Genomic DNA, 19,922 nt, shown 5'->3' with positions numbered 1-19,922 from the left:
ACGAATAGCCCTCTGAGGAAAGGCAGTGATATGGGCTCTGGCTAAAGTGTATTGCCTGCCACCACAGAAGCTTGGCCAACCATTATAGAGGACATAGCCTGCAGGCAACATGGATACTACAGTGCATGGTCTGTTAATCCATGTTCCTATTCTACTAGGTAGCTGACAATGTAATAAACTAACAATGCATAATTTAAGTGTACTATCTGAAACCTGACTTGAGAAGAGGTGGGGCCTTTTGGCAGTGGCGCCCACTAGGGATTTCCCCTGTAGCCCTGTGAGCCAGTATGACCCGATTTGTTTTCTATACTTAAAAACTCTTAAGAATGTGTGGCTATTCAAGTGCCAATGTTTTATTCTTGCCCCCATGATAAAATTTACCAGTCAGCCCCTGTATTTAAGCCACAGATAAGAGGTGGACTTTTTTGGTCTTAAGCGCAGGCATGACAATATCCTTCTTTTTATCACAGGTAAGAACTGGTGCCACTGGTGGCTGACTTACACAAACAACATCCAACGCCTCATTAGCGTCAGATAGTAACACATATTCCCCTCATCCTTTTTCACATCTTCCACACTTGCATTCTCAGTTTCTATTATGTCACCATATTTACTTGTACTGCTCATCCCCACAGTTGCAGAGGGTGTAGAAATGGTGGAAGGAGGCTTCACTGCAAGTACAATATCAGAAATGTCAGACTCACACAAAGCTAACATGGACACGAATTGACTCTTCTCAGGGATTTGTGAACACACAGTTTGTTTTTCAGCCTGTGTTCTTTTTTTGAGGAACTGATTTGTCTGTTTTAAAGGTGACACCTCTACCTCTTTTCTTTAACATTGTGAAATATTTAGATTGCAGGTGCCCTTTCTTAAACTTTGTGTTTCCTGGACCACCTTTAGCAGATGTTGAAGTACTATCATGACGGCAGCAGCCACAGCACTAGTACTGGGTTGCTGCTCCTGTTCTTCTATCGACTGATCCACATGGACTCAAAGCACTATTAGTAACGTTGGCACCCACTGAACATTATTTTTTAAGTACAATGGGCCTGATTCATGTTTGTAAGTAAAGCAAAAAAAAGCAAGCAATTTTGTGACTGGAACAAACCATGTTGTTGCCATGCAAGGGGTGCAAATACATTTATATTTTTGTCTGTGCAGGGTAAATACTGATAGCTTTTGCATATAGCCCACAAATGTTAGATAGCTTTACTTTTACACTATAATATAGATTTCAGTTTGAACACACCACACACAAATCTAATTATCTCTACACGTTACATCTACCACACCTGCAGTGCAACATGGTTTTACCCAGTTGCGCTTTTTTTTTTTTTTTGCTGTACTTAGAAACATGAATCAGGCCCAGTGCCTGAACAACACATGTTTTATTTATTTGAAAACTGTGATTCACAGCGCTATTAGTAACGGTGACACTTACTGAATGTTAGTTTTTTTAAGGACAGTACCTGAAACTTTCTGAAACCATTTTTTTTTTTTTATAATGATGATTTGCCTAACACTGGCAGACAACAGCCCTACACTGATGACACAGTAGCCCACAGCCCTTAATCTACAGTGACAGTCACACTGCAGCCCACAGCCCTGTACTCATGACACTGACAGTCTGATACAGTCACAGACAGTGCTGCAGTCCACAGCCCTAGTTCACATGATGATGATGATGATGATACTGACACAGTAGCCCACAGCCATTCACTGATGATAGTCTGACACAGTCACAGACAGTGCTGCAGCTCATGTCCCTATTTCACTGATGACACTGGGTGTGACACAGTAGCCCACACAGCTCTTAATCACAGCTACTGACACACTGCAGCCCACTCCTTACCCTCTCATCCTGTGTTCTGTGTGAAATGGCACCAAAACCATGAGGGAGGAACTTTTAATAGAATCCAAAACACTCAAGACACGACGCTGGGAGGATGTTGTGCCTTGTTTTCTGATCCAAGCCTGGCAGGAAATACCAAGGCGGTACTCGGATCTACTCATAACCTGGAAGTTCAGGTGATTTGGGTTCCTGAACCTCATATCTCTAGGCTATATATGTCTATGTACTGAAGTACTTTTTGGATAGCAGCTTTTTTGTTTATGTGAAAAATAAGTACTTATTCCATGAGTTTGTCCCAAGTAAGCAAATACCTCAGTTACTTATATGCATGAACATTGGTGCCACAAGAAATTATTTTGCATGCTATAAACTATGATTGCACTTTAAACCTAATATTTTATAATGTATAAATTATTTTCTAATTGTTACTCCCCTTTTATCCAAATCATAAAAGTATCATTCTCACATCACATATAATGCATTTCTTTAATTATTTCCTTTAATGATTATCAGTCTTTTTATGTAAATTGCTAAATGGCATCCCACACATTTGGTGCTAGTTGGGGTAGCTATGACTGGCAGTGAGAGACTAATGAAACTATCTATAAACTTTGATAAATAGCTGCTCTCGCCAAGGTTTGTTTTGGATTCCTGATGAGTTTCACAGGCTACTTAAGTGACTACATGGCCCACCCAGACAGTTAGTATTACTCCAGGAATGAGGCAGAATTCCATTATGAGAATGTCGGGACTTAGATCTTGCTGTAAATATCCTTAGGTCATCTGCTAGGGTCGTGCAGGAAATAACGCTTTAACCAAAGCACACATTTCTTTCATCATGAATAAATAGGTCACATTTTACCAAGTGAATATATCTAGTTTGTGTATTTTTAGTTTAAGAAAAATATAATTTTGCTACAGAAATCTTATGTCTGTCAAAAATAATAATTTCAAGTGCATTGACTTTATCATGGGCTTGTCATAATATCATAATGTTCCAGGAATTACTCAAGTTCGTATCCATTTTATTTCAGCAGTCAGTTGAACTACATCAGAATTGAACGTTGTGATAGATTCACTTTATAACACAATAGCACTAATTCTGAAGCCATTAAATCAGCTGTGGAGGAACCTGAGTTGCCTTCTGTTTAGGCATTTTTCTGCATCAACAACAGTGGGAAAGCATTTGCAACAGTTAAGTGGAATGTATTTTTTGATCATTGACATCCTAAATAGTGTTATAAGCACCATTTAAATGTAAGGCTAGATCACAGTCTTGGTGAAATACGCTGGGACGCAGGGTTGCCAGTAGAATATTTTAATCCTGGTTCACCTTGCCTTCAAGTTCAGATTAAGGGTCACATGAATGTGGGGGTGATAATAATCATGGTGAGAAGATAAGGAGCAGGAGTGCATCAAGAGAGGAGGAGGCCCATGTGCAGTCTCTGTTCGGGCTCCTTCCTCTGTAGCAGGCAGAGCAATAGACTCTGGACACTAGGACCCTAGTGGTGTCCCAGAAGTCTAGTGCGCATGCATAGGTCTCTGGCAAAATGGCGCAGTGTCCATTTTACCAGTGATATTCCTACTGTGTATATGTGGAACTCTGTGAAAATGGTCACCACGCCATTTTCCCAGTGGTTTCTGCAGTGCTGCTGCTGCCGACGCGGGACTCTGGAGGGTAAGTATTGCAAACATGGGTGCAGGGTGTGCGGTGTGGGCCCCCCAGGGACCTGTGTTCACCGCACACCCTGTACCCATTATAGATAGGCCAGTACTAAGGTGGTGTGACAAGTGTTGGTGAGGCACTGGCTAGTATCAGAGCCAGATTTACACACACACACACACACACACACACACACACACACACAATTTAGTGGTGATCTTTGACTATAAAATGATTAGATAAATATAAAGATGATATGAATGATACAGTATGTATAAATTCTAAGTATATTTTGTATTATTCTAATAATTAGCATAATCAAAACTTTAGAGTGTACTGGAGTAGGACAGTCGAGGCTCTGCTTCCCCTGCCTACCCTGACTGTATGTCACTGCTGTGGGGTGTTTCCTAAACAAAATGATATTTCATGATAGTTTAAAAATTGCTATTTAAATAAATGGCTGACAGTATCACCCACATAGGGCAAATACCCACAGGCGTTTACTTTGCAGCTGAAAATGCAATCTCCAATGACAATGCGATTGCTAGTTAAATGCAAACACCTTTGCCATGTGACTGTGCTACTTGCATTCTGGACAGGGTTGGACCGGCCCACAGGAGTACGGGGGGAACCCACCTCCTGCTCTAGGGATCAGGTTCTAGACTGTGCACTTAAGTTATGCATTTAACATATGTTAATTATACTGCACAGGACTATGGTGTATTCTCTACAGTGCATTTCTGTTATTGATCTGGTATATTATTATGCATGCACTAACAGTATTTACTATATATATATTTATCAAGGGGCCCAGACCATGCACTTTCTGATGGTTAGGCAAACCAATGTGGTGGTTGTCCACACCCGCTTTGGAGATTGGCCACACCCCTAAAACTGGACCCCTACTACTGCATCCCCTGGTTGGTCCTTCACGCCCCAGTCCGACACTAGTTCCGAAGATCATTAGAAGTCACTCTTTTGAACTCAATACATTTTATTTACAGTATGTTAAACACAGGGATGGAGCTGAAAATTGCAGCACTGCTGCAAGGATCACAAAAGCAGGATTTAAAAAACATAATCTTATATTAATAAATCATAATTTAATATATATCGAGAGCAAATAGCTGGGAACCGACACAAAAAAATAATTTATGTGATCATAAATATCTGCAGAGCCCTATGCTCCTTCCAAATATTTTTGTGCACATGCATTGACATAGGGTCACTCTTTTAAAGTGACACAGCTGGGACAGAACCCAGCAGTGAAAGGGTGTTCCATCCTATTTACAGGGCAAGCAGGACTGAAGCATTTTGTAACAGCTCACCGCTGTCTTATCACAGATATATTTAAAAACCTTCTATTGTTTGTGTCTGCGTCAAGGACACCTGCCCTGCCGCTAAAAAACTACCAACACTGTTGCAACTTAGCTAATTTTCTTGTATTATTAATGTTGACATTTATGCTGTGTTTTGATGATCAAACTCAGGTGATATGTTTTATACCTATAAATGCTGACTGCTGCATGAGTCTTTAGTATGAGGAGAAAGTCTGCAGACAGTGATATGATCATTTACGATAATGACATTGCATCTTAGGGATTTATGAATATACACTGCTCAAAAAAATAAAGGGAACACTAAAATAACACATCCTAGATCTGAATGAATGAAATATTCTTATTAAATACTTTGTTCTTTACATAGTTGAATGTGCTGACAACAAAATCACACAAAAATGATCAATGGAAATCAAATTTATTAACCCATGGAGGTCTGGATTTGGAGTCACACTCAAAATTAAAGTGGAAAAACACACTACAGGCTGAACCAACTTTGATGTAATGTCCTTAAAACAAGTCAAAATGAGGCTCAGTAGTGTGTGTGGCCTCCACGTGCCTGTATGACCTCCCTACAACGCCTGGGCATGCTCCTGATGAGGTGGCGGATGGTCTCCTGAGGGATATCCTCCCAGACCTGGACTAAAGCATCCGCCAACTCCTGGACAGTCTAGTCTGTGGTGCAACGTGGCGTCGGTGGATGGAGCGAGACATGATGTCCCAGATGTGCTCAATTGGATTCAGGTCTGGGGAACGGGCGGGCCAGTCCATAGCATCAATGCCTTCGTCTTGCAGGAACTGCTGACACACTCCAGCCACATGAGGTCTAGCATTGTCTTGCATTAGGTGGAACCCAGTGCCAACCGCACCAGCATATGGTTTCACAAGGGGTCTGAGGATCTCATCTCGGTACCTAATGGCAGTCAGGCTACCTCTGGCGAGCACATGGAGGGCTGTGCGGCCCCCCAAAGAAATGCCACCCCACACCATTACTGACCCACTGCCAAACCGGTCATGCTGAAGGATGTTGCAAGCAGCAGAACGTTCTCCTTGGCGTCTCCAGACTCTGTCACGTCTGTCACATGTGCTCAGTGAGAACCTGCTTTCATCTGTGAAGAGCACAGGGCGCCAGTGGCGAATTTGCCAATCTTGGTGTTCTCTGGCAAATGCCAAACGTCCTGCATGGTGTTGGGCTGTAAGCACAACCCCCACCTGTGGACGTCAGGCCCTCATACCACCCTCATGGAGTCTGTTTCTGATTGTTTGAGTAGACACATGCACATTTGTGGCTTGCTGGAGGTCATTTTGCAGGGCTCTGGCAGTGCTCCTCCTGTTCCTCCTTGCACAAAGGCGGAGGTAGCGGTCCTGCTGCTGGGTTGTTGCCCTCATACGGCCTCCTCCACATTTCCTGATGTACTGGCCTGTCTCCTGGTAGCGCCTCCATGCTCTGGACACTACGCTGACAGACACAGCAAACCTTCTTGCCACAGCTCGCATTGATGTGCCATCCTGGATGAGCTGCACTACCTGAGCCACTTGTGTGGGTTGTAGACTCCGTCACATGCTACCAAAACATCAGCCAGAAAGCATAGGAGCTGAAAAGTGGTCTGTGGTCACCACCTGCAGAACAACTCCTTTATTGGGGGTGTCTTGCTAATTGCCTATAATTTCCACCTGTTGTCTATTCCATTTGCACAACAGCATGTGAAGTTGATTGTCAATCAGTGTTGCTTCCTAAGTGGACAGTTTGATTTCACAGAAGTGTGATTGACTTGGAGTTACATTGTGTTAAGTGTTCCCTTTATTTTTTTGAGCAGTGTATATATTGAGACTGTCTGAACTCCACATACATATTTGATATAATCAGAAATCCTCTAGCCAACTATCTAACCTACAATCTGCACTTATTAAGTGGACTTTCATCCACAATTCAGGGGACAAATCCACCGTAAATGGTACTTCCCTGTCTAACGTTGGTCAGCAGATCCACTGCTCTATCTCTTCTTTGGTGCTTGAATTTAGCACCCCACTAGAACATCCTAAACTACGCTATCTAGGTACACTCTCATAACTTGGTGTTGTAGCAACTGAATACACTATCTTCTACCATACCTCACTGAACATGCCTGATCTCGTCTAATCTTGGAAGCCAAGCAGTCGTGGGCTGGGTGAGTACTTTGAAGGGAGACCTCTCAGGAATACCCAGTGTTGTGGAGTCATGTGAACAAATGTGGGGGCACAATTATGATGTAACACTAACAGCAGGATCACCACTTTTTATTTTTTAATTTCTTGAAACTTTAACTCCAACCACTCAGTTGCAAAGAACAGTAATAGGTTAACAGCAATAGGAATTAACATAAGTAATAGGATGGGTGTGGTATGGTATGCCGGCGGCCAGGCTCCCGGCGACCAGCATACCGGCACCGGAAGCCCGACCGCCTGCATACCGACAGCGTGGTGAGCGCAAATGAGCCCTTTGCGGGCACGGTCACGCTATTTATTCTCCCTCCAAGGGGGTCGTGGACCCCCACAAGGGAGAAAAACTGTCGGTATGCCGGCTGTCGGGATTCCGTCGCCGGTATACTGTGCGCCGGGATCCCGACAGTCAGCAACCTGAAGACCACCCAAAAGGACGTTACTGCACTGAAAGGTCTTTACACACGGAATCCCTCCAGAAAATTGGTGCTTAGGTTATCCCAGGTGTTTATTTGACCAATTAAGGTCCTAATAATGTTCTGACCTATAAGGGTCTTATTAATACAGATTTGTTTGTACTGGTCGAAGTGAAATAGATGCAGTACTGATTGTGTCTCTTTCAATTCTTATCTTATACATGTACAAGACCAGAACATTTGCCCTTTTATTGTCGTGACTATTGAAGTTGACACTTCTTGTTGGTTGGATACAAATCCACTTTTAATTAATAATAATAAAATTGTTGTTTTACCTGCTCACGATTTCATGGTATTTACCTAGCTAAGAGTGCGTGTAAATTTTTTAGAATGTGCCAGAAAAATTATAGCTAGAATCTGATTGGTTGCTGTGGGCAACAACTCTACTTTGTACACCCGTACTTTAGTAAGTTTATCCCTTAGGCTACTATTTATACTAGGAAATAAAGATGTATGAGACACATTTGGAAGGATATAGCAGATTTCAGATGGATTGGAAAGCTAGATAAGATAGGTGTATATTAGATCCTATCTAAGAGCTGTTGGAGGATATTTGATGAAAATATGCACCGTATATGTGGATATATATGGAATATACCCAGTGCTTGAAGTGTGCTATTATGAAACAGTGGGGCAGATGTATTAAGCCTGGAGAGGGATAAAGAAGTGATAAAGCAGTGATAAGTGGAAGGTGATAACGCACCAGCCAGTCAGCTCCTTACTGTCATTTTTCAAATCCGTAATGATTGGCTGGTGCATTACCACCTTGCGCTTATCACTGTTTTATCACTTCTTTATCCCTTCTCCAGGTTAATACATCTGCCCCAGTATATCATATTGGCACTTCACTTTGGCAGTTACTGTCCCAGCATCGGTCAAACGGCTGCGGCTTCTGTTTAATTTTGTCACCAGTTGCGAGCTAATGGCAATTGAAAGAAAAGACCTCCTGAAGAAAAGGAAGAGCCAGCCACAGAAGAAGCTCTGGCAGAAAAAAGAAGAGGCCAAAGCAGAAAGCTGAGGACCGGCGAGTGCTGAAGCTCCTCACTGCAGATTCTCATAGTGTCACGGTAGGTTGCTTCAGCCTCCTTCACTTATTTAACCCTCCCTGGACCACCAGGGTCGTCAGGCACTAGGCCTGTGGGGCACTAAGGCCTCAGACTTGTGGTGTACATTAAGTAAGCAGAGAGCCTGTGCCCCTGGTAAGTGACCCTGAGCATTAGGCACAGGTCACTGTCATTATTTTGAAATGGGTTTATGAAATACCAGCAGGGCTCAAGCCTTTGGCCTGCCTAAATAAGGCCCCCTGATATCTCCATATCCCCACTTCAAAGTTTTCACTTTGACCACTGAATATACCAATAAAAAACATTTTATAAATAACTTTGATAAAGGAGCACAATCAGTATTCAAAAACAATACATGTATTTTAATTAATAATTAAAAACAACAATTTACGGACTTCCGGTTCTGGTGCTTCATGGAGTGACAGCTCCATGAGCTTTCTCCGGTGCCACCCGCCTATCACCCCTGCTCCAAGCTATTTCCAGGCATCTACAGCCCCCCTCACCGCTCTTCTTACCTGCCTAAGGCTGCCCCCACTGTGTATGGAGCGTTTCCTGGCTGGGATGCCGGGGAAATCAGCCAGTTCCCGATCCGATTCTGACTGTGGTGCTGCATCCAAGATGGCTGCCGTTACACACCCAGACACCAGGGACTCTGCCTCCGCTCCACAATCTGAGGGTCCTGCTTCCAAAAGGTCAGTTAAGCAGCCCCACAACACTGAGTAGTCCTCTGGACCCCCTTTATCTTACCAGGATGTGGTCAAAGCGGTCAGGGAAACAGGCAGCCCCTGATCCAAGAGCAGGCACAGACACATGCTACAGCTTTACAGCATGCGGTCACTGACATAAAAAGCCAGTGCAAGCAGCTTGCTAAATGCATCTCTCATGTTGAGCATACTGCAGGAGAAAATTTTCAAGCTATTGTAGAGCTAAAAGATGGAATGGATAAATCACATAAATCTGATGCACAGGTGTGGGCAAAGTTGGACGATCTCGAGAACAGATCCCGCCTCAACAATCTACATCTGATTGGTTTGCCAAAAGCTATTAAAGGCCCCGCATTGTATGACTTTCTACGCAATACCCTGCCTGATATTTTGGAAGTACGAGACATTTACAATGATCTAGTTGTGGAGAGAGCCCAAAGAACTCGTCCTGTTCGTGTGTCCTCCTCTTTCTCCGCTAGACCCCGGTTTTGTTAAGATGCCTCAATTTCAATCACAAGGAGGCCCTATAGTCTGCCTCGTGCAGGAAAAAAGATCTTGTTTGGGAGGAGTCTTGGCTGTTACTGTTCCAGGATTATTCTCCGGAAGTTACCAGGCTACATACGGCCTTTTCTCCTACCTGTTCAAAGCTGGTCCAGTCAGGGCGTAAGTTTGCGCTGCTTTATCCGGTGAGGCTATGGGTTTTTAAGGGTTTCTTGTTTAAATATTTCACTGTTCCTGAAGACACAGAGATGTACGTCTCCGAGGAAAATCATTCTGAGACTGAGGCTCATTGATTAAGAATATCTGTGATTTCCCTGGATTATTTTTGATATATCAGTTTATACATGATGTCTGTTTTCTTTTATAGTGCTCTTGTTCTCCCATTTCTCTGATTGGCTTGGTTATGACTGTGCAGGCATGTATACTCTGTCTAACTTTGGACATATCTAGCAGGGTCCGTCTGCATGCTGATCCTTCTTTTCATGTGCTAAGCTGATTATGTTTGGGTGCCAAGTGTTTTCTAATATGATAGGTGGTTGTGGCTAGGAGTGAGGCAACTCCATGCTGTATAGTGCAGGACTTCCCTTGCGAGCCGCAAAGTCCCTTGAAGAGAAAACGCAGAGCTTTCCATGCAAGGAATATTCTGAGAATTTAGTATTTGTTTGCATTGTTGTATTGTTTTTATGTTGTTTGGTATGGCTGAGTCTGTATTGTTGTCTCCCCCCCCCCCCCTTCCTTTTTCTTCTCCCTCCCATTTCCCTCAGTATCTCGATATTTACATAGAGATTATTCACGAATTGCCGTCATTGCAAATTTCTGTTGTGTCTCTGTCTGTCCATATTTGTATAACACAGGGGTATGGCCACTCTTAGAGTAGCCACTTGGAATGTCGGAGGTATACATTTACCGGTCAAACGAAAGAAATGTCTCATGTACTTAAATAAATTGAAATTGGATTTAGTATTTTTGCAAGAAATGCATCTCCTTTTCCCTGCAGCCCAGAAACTGGGATCTTTGGGTTGGCGTGTTCTCGCAGATGCCCCCTGTTACACAAAAGCTAGGGGAGTTATGATCCTGGCCAAAACTTAACTCCCGATCTAGATAGTCTCATCCATTTCAGACCTGGAGGGCAGATTTTTTTATATTGGAAATTGATATATATAACATAAGGTATGTTTTATGCACTGTATTTGCCCCAAATAATTATTCCAAGCAGTTTATCTGCCTACTCATTTTGAAACTTCTTCCGTTTTCCTCTATGTTGTTGATTGTAGGTGGGGATTTCAATATGATATCCTCGAAATTGCTGGATACTAATTCTTGAACACACTCGAGGTCTCCCCCCAAGCTTGGTATTACCTATATAATGCAACAATTAAAGGTTACTGATGTGTGGAGATTCTTTCATCCCACTGAGAAAGATTTTACTTGCCTCTCTGCTGCACATGGGGGGTCATTCCGAGTTGATCCCTAGCTGAAATTGTTCGCTGCGCAGTGATGATGCAAAAAAATGGCACTTCTGCGCATGCGTATGTGGCGCAATGCGCACGCGCGATGTACTTTCACAACGGCCGATGCAGTTTCACACAAGGCTAGCGAAGCTTTTCAGTCGCACTGCTGGCCGCAGAGTGATTGACATGAAGTGGGCGTTTCTGGGTGTCAACTGACCGTTTTCAGGGAGTGTTCGGAAAAACACAGGTGTGCCAGGAAAAATGCAGGCGTGGCTGGGCGAACGCAGGGCGTGTTTGTGACATCAAATTCTGAACTGAACAGTCTGAAGCCATCGCAAGTTAGGAGTAAGTCTGGAGATACTCTAAAACTGCACAATTTTTTTTGTAGTCGCTCTGCGATCCTTTCATTCGCACTTCTGCTAAGCTAAAATTCACTCCCAGAGGGCGGCAGCTTAGCATTTGCACGACTGCTAAAAACTGCTAGCGAGCGATCAACTCGGAATGAATCCCATAATTATTTATCGCGTATAGATTTTTACTTGTTGTCAGATTCCTTGATGCCCAGTTCGGTGCAGACTATTATAGAACCCATGGCCATTTCTGATCACTCCTTGGTTTGCGTAGAATTTTCCACCTCACTTGATGTAGGCTTGTGACCGGACGGTCCCGTACGAAAGTCCTCACCACTTTCGCGTCCTATCCCCAGTACACAGAATGGATGTTTAGGTCACACAGGACCTGGCCACATAGGGGATTCCCGCTTACCGTCAGTAACCGCCTGTTACTGACTCCACCCACTGTGCAGTGGGTGGGTTTACGCTGCCATCACCAAACTCCTAACCAGCCGTGGCGTTTGGAACCACGGTTCTGCTCTGTATGTGCCGACACGCTGCCTTACCACCCCTGTGTGGTGTTGACGAATCCCGACTAGTCGCTTGACTAGGCCTCTACCGGTAGCTGGTGGAAAGTGAAGCTTGGAGAGGTTGGGTGCTCCCTGGACAGCCGGAGAATGGGGCTATGTTTGGCATAGCCCTGTAGGTCACAAGATGAAGCAATCTTCTTGAGGCAGATGATGTTTAATGCCTACAGATAGTTCTGAAAAGAACTCAGCAATACAGCAGATGTTACAGCAGAATGAAACTGGTATAATACACACTGGAGGCTCACAGGCCTCCTATTTTTATCTCCGTTCTACACACAGTACCACAGGGGGGGTAAGTCTTCCCCGTCTTCTCCAACCAATCAGGTTATCGCACAAAATATAAATAAATACAAGTTACATTTCAAAAGTTAAGAATTAGATAAAGCACATTTCTGCTCCTCTTCATATATAACCAAACCAGTGGCTTTCCCAAACACAATCTGATTATCATGTTCCTGTCTCTTTCACAAATGTAAATATAACTTGAATTTCAATTGCATTCATCCTCTCACACATAAACAACATTCTTATAAGTTAAACATAATCTGCATCACACATAATGCAGCCTATGAAATCTTACATCAAACTGTTGTTACACGAAACCCACTAGTTTGCATTTGTAAAATACAATCTGACTTAGCAGTCACTTGTGTCTCCAGTTTTGAGTTATCACACCACAGGAGATGCTGAAAGCACAGTCTTCTTTCCAACCCTTCGTTTGTACATGAAAGAGAATGTTTACCCACCAAAATGCCTGCTAATCGACACCCTGCTTTAGCTAGGACAATTAACATATGACTTCCTATGTACAAGTTGCTGAACAACAATCGTCAAGGTCTTGTAGAAACAAAATACCTTGTACTTTTCTCATAAGTGCCCTGTCCATGCAGTTCTATAACTGTCCATCATTCTCCAACTGCGCAGCGATATAACATATGACACATTATTAAACATATTTTAAATACCCGGTGCCTAGCACCCACAATACACTTAAAGATGGCACCTAGCGCCAGTGCATAGTTTAAAAGTGGTGCCAAGCGCCTATTGTCCTCAAAATGGTGCTGGGCACTTGGGGCTTAACCCCTTACGTGCCGTGGCTGCCATTAACCATGTGGCCGCCAGAGTCTCCGGCCACAAGGCTCTTTTAGGCGGTGGCGCTTCCCTACAGATTTTGCCTCATCTGTTTATTTTAGAGAACAGCTAATAGTGTTTTGGGAGGAGTTTCAAAAAGACAATGCTAAAATGACCCAAGATGACCCTCATATTTTCTGGCAGGCCGCAAAAGCTGTCTTACGAGGTCGTATAATAGAGTTTGTGTCCCACCATAAAAAAAACTGTTTGCTGCCACATTTAAACTGGCCCAATTAAGACAGAGTCTTATATGAATTTTAAGAAGAGCCCTACACCTAGCTCCAGACAAAACTATCTTGAGGTTAAAACCCACTTTGATGCTACTTTAAATGCGTTTAGGAGATAAACATTCTTTCCACAAAAATCATTGATTCTATCGTTTTGCAACAAGACAGGTCGGCTTTTATTGAATTTATTGAAAGTGCTTCCCCAGACTCCATTATACAGGCACTTAGACACCCTGATGCCTCCCTTGCTACGGAATCTAGAGATATAGCGGCTGTGTTATCAGAATATTAAGAATATTATTCGGATATATACACGCAACCCCAGATTGACGCAAAGTCTAAATCTTCTTTTTGGAATTCTCTGAATTTACCGGTTCTTGACTCTTCACTGGTTGAAAAAATCTGTGCATTAATCACCCCTCAAGAAGTAGAGAAGGCAATAGGGACTCAAGCCAGTTAAGACTCTGGGACCCAATGGTTTTTCGGGGGAATTTTATTAGATCTTGAAGTCAAGAATAGTGGCAACTTTGACGGAAGTGTTCAATGTTTTACTGTGTTCACACAAAATCCCACAATATTCTAATGATGCCATGATCAGTCTTCTTCCCAAACCAGGGAAAGATCCTAATCTACCAGGTAGTTATAGACCCATCTCACTACTTAATATAGACTACAAATTATTTACGAAAATATTGGCAGACAGATTAAAACCCCTTCTGCCTTCTATAGTTCACTTGGACCAGACAGGATTTATTGCGGGGTACCACTCTTCGAGTAACATACGAAAGGTGTTGGCTGCGGCGCATTGGGTGGGGCTCAATGGGGACCCAACCCCACACATAGTTCTCTCTGTAGATGCAGAGAAGGCTTTTGACCTAGTCAGTTGGGATCATCTGTTTACCACGCTTTCTCAAATTGGGTTTCCGTTGGGCCTCTCCAATGTGCTGCAGGCCTTATATGCTTCCACGAGCTCCCGTATTTTATGTAATGGATATCTCTATGCGCCGGCACAACTGCATAGAGGTACCCGGCAGGGTTGCCCCCTGTCCCTTTCATTTTTCACCTTAGCTATTGAGCCTCTGGCTGTGGCATTGAGGGAGCTCTCGCAATTTACTGGAATTCATATATTCACTCGACCCCAGCTATAATGACTGTGATAAATCTGTTGGGATCCTTTGCTGGTTATAAAGTTAACGTGTCCAAATCAGAACTCCTTCCACTTGACCCACCTGATTTTCACATGGCCTCTTCCTGTCTTGTCACAGTCTACATTTAACACTGCCACATTTAAATACTTGTGAGTATTTATCCCAGCAGAGCTTTCTAAGCTTTATGCAGTTAATTTTTCCCCCCATACTGACTAAAGTTTCGCAATTATTATTTTCCTGGTCCACACTTCCAATATCCCTACTGGGCAGAGTGGCAGTTTTAAAAAGTACAATCTTCCCTAAGATTTCTTATACCCTCCAGATGTTACCTTTAAAACTTAATAAAGCAGGTCTTCTTGCTTATGACAGTCTATTCACAAAATTCTTATAAAGTGGCAAAAAAAACCCGCATAGCCAGTGGCGTAAGTTCGTCACAGTTGCCCGGAGGCAAGATAAATATTGGTGCCCCCCTATTTCCTATATTAAGATAAATATATGTGTGTATGTATGTATGTATGTATGTATGTGTGTGTGTGTGTGTGTGTGTGTGTGTGTGTGTATATGGAGTGTTCTGAAAAAATTGTGTATACTGTATTTATACATTTAATTGTCTTTTATTTTAAATCACACATTTCTTAGCAGTCATACGCAGGATTAGAACCCATGACCTGTCACACTAACAGCAGACACTTTACTGATGGAGTTATTTGCTCCTGTACAGTAAGCATGAGAATTCTAACTATATGAAGTTACGTGTAATTGTCAGAGAAGTATCTTCATATAGTTAAAATTCTCATATTTCCTATACAGGAGCAAACAGCTTTATCAGTAAGGTGTCTGCTTCCAGTGTAATAGGTGGTGGTTTCCAATCCTGGGTATGACACTTGTAAAATGTGTATCTACAGTATAATAAAAAGGGTGTGATGTGTAAGGTGCAGGGACCAGTGAGGAAGTCGGTCACTGAAAAGACAGCGACAGCTATCAATTAACTTAATTCAATGGTGTTACAGAATGGGAGGAGAGGTGCCCCCCTTCAGAGCAGAAGCTCGGCGGCAGATGACTCCGTTGCCTCCCAGAGTTCTGCCTCTGCGCATAGCCCTATCCAAATTTAAGCTTCAGAAAAATAATGGGGGACTGGCAGTTCCGGATTTGGCAGCATTCTCCAGAGCGGTCACCTTTTGATACCTTTCTGATTGGTTATTGGAATCCTCCACCTTTGCTAACTAACTATTGAGCAAGCACTTGTAACACCATATGATCTACGCGCACTAATACACACCCCAAAGAACTTGATACCTTTAAGTGTAAAGAAAAATATACTCTTTTGGGATATATACCGAGATTTGGGGGCCCTACATTTGGCTCTAGGTAGACACCCTGGGCAGTCTTTATTTATTAAGAAGGGATTTTTACGTAAGATGCAAAGGAAGGGGACTAAATGCCTTCTCCGGGGCACACTTATAAATTCATAAATAGATATATGGTTAAAAATTAGCTTTTAATTCATACTTTTTAAAACAAAAATACATATACAAGATTGCGTTGCAGCATAACCCTGCCGATTTTTAAAACCAAATTGGATTTATCGTAAATCAATCAAAAAACGTGTATAGCGAAAATATGACAAAAATATATATATAGATATCCGGAGACCAAACTCTCATAAATTTATCTGTAGATAGGGTTTATTGGAAGGTCTGATCATCCTATTCATCACCACTCAAAATTCATTCGAACAGGTTACAAATGTATAAACAAAGTTGTTTTGTTGGAGTTTATATGTGCTCCCTTTTTTTGTATTTTACCTAAAACGAGTATCCAAACTTGAGCTCATGAGTAGTAACCCACCAATCAGTCATGTGGGTGACCACCTATCCTGCAAATATTAAAAATGGCAACCTGTTCAAATGCCTCTGATGAATACCAAAACATAGACTATAGGGTTGGGTGCCCTCGCTACTCCAGGGGTAGTGAGCTGAAATGATTATACCACCCCCATCAGCGGAAACAGAATGGGTGTGGAAGGGGGTGAAAAGAATTGAATACCACCCAATGTGTTCTTACCGCTGCTAATAATCAGTGTCGCAGAAAGTCTGGTCATACATGCCCGGCAGAGGGAATGAGTGCGCCACTGTTGATAATCTCTCTAGCTCAGCAACAGGTGGCAAATCAGATTGAGGTGGTGGTGTCAGCTAGGAAGCGAGTACCTCATGCATTTCTCTACTGTGCCCATTAGCAGTTTCTTCAAAAGGAAGTAATTGTGTGTGTACCAATAAAGTACTCATTTTGGTTTTGTTATAGGACATTGCTGTAAGTAAATGAGCGTACAGACAGTTTCAAACAGAAGAGGCATCAATGCATAATTATGGAGGAATTTAACTGTCCAGATAAAATTGGCCACTGGAATATTTTAGAAGCAGCTTCTGAACAATATTCAAAGGTAAATACCTTTTCTAGATGGTAGAAGAGCCAACAGAGCATGATAACTACTAGCATTGGTGTGAACTAATACGGGGATGGTTCAATAAGTAAGGTAAGAAACCTTTCACTTGTGCAATGTTCTCTATTCCATTCTAATTTCCCACCAGGCCAGAGCAGGTAGACCACTACTTCCCCTCACAGCCATTAGACGGCACCTCATATCAGTCATACTGTCCTAACATCAGTTGTAGGATGGTGGGGCTGGCGGAAACATGGCCACACACTAAGGTGTGTAGTGTGATCAGCAGAAATATGTCTCCTCTCAGTTTTACCCATAGACATGGTACCAGCTGCATGGCAGTATTAATGTCATATTTGTATACAAAATGGAAAAACATTTGTTATCAGTGTTAATAATGGGCCTAATTCAGAGTTGATCACAGCAGCAAATTTGTTAGCAGTTGGGCCAAACCATGTGCACTCTCTGCAAATTTTATATCTGCCACTCCTGCAGTGCACATGGTTTTGCCCAACTGCTAACAAATTTGCTGCTGAGATCAACTCTGAATAACCCCCAAAATACTGTGTGTATCTAGCAAATAAAAGCATCAGCCGTATAACATCAGCAGCTGAAATTCATCACCAGCTTACGTGTACAGTGATAACGTCATGTCATGGAAACAGGTTTGGGTTTGGTGAGCTGCCTGTGGTGGACGTGCTTGGCCGGCCGGATCGCTGCTCATCTTGAACTCCTGTCCTGCCTTTATCAAAGGCAGTGCACCAAACCCAAGCGTGTTTCCGTGACATGACGTTATCACTGTACACCTTGACAGTCGGCAATGAATTTCAGCTGCTGATGATATAGGGCTGATATATTTATTTGCTAGATACAGTACACACAGATTGAAATAGAACTGAGAACATTTAAAGCCAAAGTGAATCATTTGATTATCTCTTCCCTCTCCTCCCTCCAGGATTTCACCCATCCCACTCCCTGTCACTGGATCTCACTCCCTCTCCCTATCAGACTTGCTTGTCCTCTCCAAAGCTTCAGAAACACATTCTTCTATTAGCAAAACATACAAGGTTTCATGCTAAACCTTCCCATTTTGTCATCCCATTCCCCCTCTGCTCTGTGTCACCCATGTTTGTTTCCTAGATTGCAAGCTCTTCCGAAGAGGGCCCTCTTCCCTCATGTGCTCTTCCTTTCTTTACTTATACCATTAGGTGTGCTCACCTCTACTTAAAATGAAATTTCCCATTGACAGTTGGAGTAATAACTGTCTAGTGAACATCAACAGGCAGTGGTGGATTTCCCACTAGACACATGAAGCACATGCCTTGGGGCACCACGTGCTGGGGACAACACAACATGCCAATCTGACTCCCCCACCCCAACCAAACCCCCCATTTCACCCCCCACCCCACCCCGCACCCCAGCATCTGATACTTTATTATGTAGCACCAGTGGTGTGGTGGCGACTTGCATGTAGGAGGTGTGGGTGAGGCTGGCCCTATCTGCTTAATTGCGGTCTGCTGGTTGCCTTCAGCTTTGAGATCAGCCAGCCCCAGATGTCATGAAGGGGAGCCTTAGCTGTCAGTAACACTACATCAGTCCTGCTGGTTGGCTCTGCAGCTATGCTTAACTGTCCATGAACACGGAGCCTGTGGGCAGTTATAAAGGAGTATTAGTAATGTTGTGCATAGGGATGGCCTGGCCTCTAAATACATCTGTCAACAAGCGAATCATTGCTGATAGCATGTGAGCAAAAATAGGTTCTTTTTAAATAGGTGCAGGATTGAGCTATGAATACCCCTTAATGCTTAATTTTGAGATAAGTCCAGTTGAATAAATAACATTACCTATTGTATGATAACTTGCATGGCTCATTAAACAACTATTAAAGTATTAAAGTATTTCCCTGTTTAGCTCGCTTGTAAAACTTGGTGTATATATTACCTAGAGATGAGCGGGTTCGGTTTCTCTGAATCCGAACCCGCCCGAACTTCATGGTTTTTTTCACGGGTCCGAGCAGACTCGGATCCTCCCGCCTTGCTCGGTTAACCCGAGCGCGCCCGAACGTCATCATGACGCTGTCGGATTCTCGCGAGACTCGGATTCTATATAAGGAGCCGCGCGTCGCCGCCATTTTCACACGTGCATTGAGATTGATAGGGAGAGGACGTGGCTGGCGTCCTCTCCATTTAGATTATAAGAGAGAGAGATTTACTGGAGCTTAGGACTAGGAGGAGTACTGTAGAAGTGTAGAGAGTGCAGAGAGTTTACTAGTGAGTGACCACCAGACAGTGCAGTTTATTTAATATATCCGTTCTCTGCCTGAAAAAAGCGATACACACAGTGACTCAGTCACATACCATATCTGTGTGCACTGCTCAGGCTCAGCCCAGTGTGCTGCATCATCTATATATATTATATATCTGTCTGACTGCTCAGCTCACACAGCTTATAATTGTGGGGGAGACTGGGGAGCACTGCAGTGCCAGTTATAGGTTATAGCAGGAGCCAGGAGTACATAATATTATATAGTGAGTGACCACCAGACAGTGCAGTTTATTTAATATATCCGTTCTCTGCCTGAAAAAAGCGATACACACAGTGACTCAGTCACATACCATATCTGTGTGCACTGCTCAGGCTCAGCCCAGTGTGCTGCATCATCTATATATATTATATATCTGTCTGACTGCTCAGCTCACACAGCTTATAATTGTGGGGGAGACTGGGGAGCACTGCAGTGCCAGTTATAGGTTATAGCAGGAGCCAGGAGTACATAATATTATATTAAAATTAAACAGTGC

Source organism: Pseudophryne corroboree, chromosome 9, assembly GCF_028390025.1.
Source record: "Pseudophryne corroboree isolate aPseCor3 chromosome 9, aPseCor3.hap2, whole genome shotgun sequence".
In the NCBI taxonomy this organism is placed as follows: domain Eukaryota; kingdom Metazoa; phylum Chordata; class Amphibia; order Anura; family Myobatrachidae; genus Pseudophryne; species Pseudophryne corroboree.
Note: the sequence above shows the minus strand (reverse complement) of the source record.